Raw genomic sequence first — 4384 nt, 5'->3', positions numbered from 1 at the left:
CGGGGCGTAGTCTGGATCTTATATGCCCACCCGGAGCGAGTCTGAGTGGGACTCACGACGGTCTGATCAATGGTAGGGGGGGTGCTCCGTGTTTTGCACCACCACACTTGCCCTCTTCCATACAGCCCCGAAGGCCCGTTTTAGGACCGTCTCCCCTCCAGGTGGAGCTCCAGGGGGTGTCGGGCGAATCTGACTCTGGCCCAGGACGGGCCACCCTCCCTGGGCTGGCCAGGGAGGTCTGAGGGCATGGAGCTTTGGAACCACACCACGTCATTGGACTTAGTCGATTTTTCTCAGAGCCGGACCCCCCCGCCATGTGCGCTGGGCTCGTGCCCAGGAAAGATGCACCCTACCTGGGGTGCACTTTACATAAAACCAGCCTGTCTTTTCCTGGAGGTCTCGTACTTCCAGAGCTCCGACGGGGCGTAGTCTGGATTTTATATGCCCACCCAGAGTGAGTCTGAGTGGGACTCACGACGGTCTGATCGCTGGTAGGGGTCCTCTGTGTTTGCCACCACCACGCTTCCCCTCTCTCATACATCCCCGAAGGCCCGTTTTAGGACCGTCTTCCCTCCAGGTGGAGCTCCAGGGGGTGTCGGGCGAATCTGACTCTGGCCCAGGACGGGCCACCCTCCCTGGGCTGGCCAGGGAGGTCTGAGGGCATGGAGCTTTGGAACCACACCACGTCATTGGACTTAGTCGATTTTTCTCAGAGCCGGACCCCCCGCCATGTGCGCTGGGCTCGTGCCCAGGAAAGATGCACCCTACCTGGGGTGCACTTTACATAAAACCAGCCTGTCTTTTCCTGGAGGTCTCGTACTTCCAGAGCTCCGACGGGGCGTAGTCTGGATTTTATATGCCCACCCAGAGTGAGTCTGAGTGGGACTCACGACGGTCTGATCGCTGGTAGGGGTCCTCTGTGTTTGCCACCACCACGCTTCCCCTCTCTCATACATCCCCGAAGGCCCGTTTTAGGACCGTCTTCGCTCCAGGTGGAGCTCCAGGGGTGGCGGGCAAATCTGAATCTGGCCCAGGACGGGCCACCCTCCCTGGGCTGGCCAGGGAGGTCTGAGGGCATGGAGCTTTGGAACCACACCACGTTATTGGACTTTGTCTATTTTTTTCCCCCAAACTTTGGCACCAGAGCCGGACCACCACACCATGTGCGCTGGGCTCGTGCCCAGGAAAAGATGCACCCTGCCTGGGGTGCACTTTTCAGAAAACCAGCCTGTCTTTTCCTGGAGGTCTCGTAACTTCCAGAGCTCCAGCGCGGCGTAATCTGGATTTTTTACATGCCCACCCAGAGTGACTCTGAGTGGGACTCACGACGGTCTGATCGCTGGTAGGGGTCCTCTGTGTTTGCCACCACCACGCTTCCCCTCTCTCATACATCCCCGAAGGCCCGTTTTAGGACCGTCTTCGCTCCAGGTGGAGCTCCAGGGGTGGCGGGCGAATCTGAATCTGGCCCAGGACGGGCCACCCTCCCTGGGCTGGCCAGGGAGGTCTGAGGGCATGGAGGTTTGGAGCCACCCCACATTTTTTGTACTTTGTCGTTTTTCGAGATCTGGGCTTCAGAGTCGAGCCCAGGCTCCGTTTCAAGGTGGGCATTGGGCTTCGTTCTTGCCCAGGAGACCCGCACCCTGCCTGGGATGCACTTTTCAGAGAAACCGGGCCGCCTTTTCCCGGAGGTTTTCGTGTTTTTCAGAGCTCCACCACAGCAGAGATTGAATCCTCTTCCCCAGCCAGAGTGCACCCTCTCTGGCTTGGGTGAGTGCCTTGAGTGCCCTGGAGGTCCGAACAGACAGCACGTTTATGGACTCTGTCTATTTTTCAAATTCGACTCCAGAGTCAAGCCGGCCAGGGGCTCTCTGAAGGCCCCTCTCTCCCTCATCCTCTACAAGAGCCCCAGGGTCCGTTTTAGGACCGTCTTCGCTCCAGGCGGAGCTCCAGGGGTGGCGGGGGAAATCTGAGTCTGGCCCAGGACGGGCCACCCTCCCTGGGCTGGCCAGGGAGGTCTGAGGGCATGGAGGTTTGGAGCCACCGCACCTTTTTTGGACTCTGTCGTTTTTCGAGATCTGGACTTCAGAGTCGAGCCCAGGCTCCGTTTCAAGGTGGGCATCGGGCTTTATTCGTGCCCATGAGACCCGCACCCTGCCTGGGATGCACTTTTCAGAGAAACCGGGCCGTCTTTTCCCTGGAGGTTTTCGTGTTTTTCAGAGCTCCACCACAGCAGAGATTGAATCTGCTTCCCCAGCCAGAGTGCACCCTCTCTGGCTTGGGTGAGTGGTGCCTTGAGTGGCCAGGGCCAACATCACCCACGGGCATCGGGCTTTATTCGTGCCCATGAGACCCGCACCCTGCCTGGGATGCACTTTTCAGAGAAACCGGGCCGTCTTTTCCCTGGAGGTTTTCGCGTTTTTCCAGAGCTCCACCACAGCAGAGATTGAATCTGCTTCCCCAGCCAGAGTGCACCCTCTCTGGCTTGGGTGAGTGGTGCCTTGAGTGGCCAGGGCCAACATCACCCACGGGGCATCGGGCTTTATTCGTGCCCAGGAGACCCGCACCCTGCCTGGGATGCACTTTTCAGAGAAACCGGGCCGTCTTTTCCTGGAGGTTTCGCGTTTTTCCAGAGCTCCACCACAGCAGAGATTGAATCTGCTTCCCCAGCCAGAGTGCACCCTCTCTGGCTTGGGTGAGTGCCTTGAGTGGCCAGGGCCAACATCACCCACGGGGCATCGGGCTTTATTCGTGCCCAGGAGACCCGCACCCTGCCTGGGATGCACTTTTCAGAGAAACCGGGCCGTCTTTTCCTGGAGGTTTCGCGTTTTTCCAGAGCTCCACCACAGCAGAGATTGAATCTGCTTCCCCAGCCAGAGTGCACCCTCTCTGGCTTGGGTGAGTGCCTTGAGTGGCCAGGGCCAACATCACCCACGGGGCATCGGGCTTTATTCGTGCCCAGGAGACCCGCACCCTGCCTGGGATGCACTTTTCAGAGAAACCGGGCCGTCTTTTCCCTGGAGGTTTTCGTGTTTTTCAGAGCTCCACCACAGCAGAGATTGAATCTGCTTCCCCAGCCAGAGTGCACCCTCTCTGGCTTGGGTGAGTGGTGCCTTGAGTGGCCAGGGCCAACATCACCCACGGGGCATCGGGCTTTATTCGTGCCCAGGAGACCCGCACCCTGCCTGGGATAGCAGATCGGTTTGTGTGAGTTCTGGTTGTGTGAGCGTTACCCTTCTACATCACCCCCATGGCCCGTTTTAGGACCGTCTCGGCTCCGGGCGGACAGCCGGGGGGCAGGGGGCGAATCTGCCTCCGGCCCGGGTCGGAGCACCCTCCCCGGGGCCGTGCGTGGAGACCCGTCGCGCCCGGAGCTCCCGTGCAACCCCACGTTTTGGACTTGGGTTTTGGAGCGAGCGAGCGGGGTCGAAACCCCGGGGGCCGAGCCGCCACGGAGCCCCCGAGCCCCGGGGACGAAGCCCCGGGAGCGAGGTCCCTCCGTGGAGGCGCGAGCCCCCGGAGCCCGGCCGCCCGCCCGGGGAGGAGAGCGCACGCTCCCCTACCCCTCAAAACCCACGTGGCTGGTTGCAGCAGACCCTGTGCACCGGAGGTTCCTCCAGGAGCGCGGGGCTGGGCGCTCCAAGCCCAAGTCATACAGGCAACCATGCCTCCCCGGGACTCCCCCTGCGAGCGGCGGCTGTTTGAAGGACGGTAACCCCACCGCACGGGGCTTCAAACGACCGTAGCTCGCCGAAGGCGGCTCCGATCGACGCCAAATTTTTGTCGGCTGGAGAACGGGACGAGACCTTTCGAATGAGACCGCCCCCAGCCCCGTGGGCCCCCGGGGGCCCGAGATACGGGCCCCCAAAGCGCCCCGGAAGCGGAAAAACGCAAATATCTCGCCGAAAAGTCGACGTGCCCGGCCGAGGCCGGGCTCATTCGAACCGTCTCGCCGAGCTGAACGCGTCCATATGCGTTTCGTCGTTTTTGGTCGAGTATTCGCGGAGATATCGGCCGAAAACCCTCGGCCGCGCTCTGAAATGGCGCCCGCCGATGACGTCACGATCCCGGGAGAAAATCGCCCGTATCTCCGCGACGCGAAGGCCCAGAGAGCTCAAATTTGGGTGGCGAGGTCCCACGGGGGCCCTCGCTCGAACCAGGGCGGCGGCGGGCCCCGGGGACGCCCCCTACCGGATCGCCGTTCGCCGGGACCCCCGACTTTGAACGGCTATAACTCGGGGACCCGGGCGAGTTGGACCTCGTGGGTGGGCTCTTTCGAAAGGCCCCGTCCGGCACTACGGTCGATTCGAGTTTGGGGAAGATTGGCCCAGGGGTTCGCGAGATATAAGCCAAAAACGCCGCGCCTTTGACCGGGCCTAACTCCCTG

Source organism: Pimephales promelas, chromosome 2 (genome assembly GCF_988280905.1).
Source record: "Pimephales promelas chromosome 2, fPimPro1.hap1.1, whole genome shotgun sequence".
Classification (NCBI taxonomy): domain Eukaryota; kingdom Metazoa; phylum Chordata; class Actinopteri; order Cypriniformes; family Leuciscidae; genus Pimephales; species Pimephales promelas.
This window is presented reverse-complemented; position numbering follows the sequence as displayed.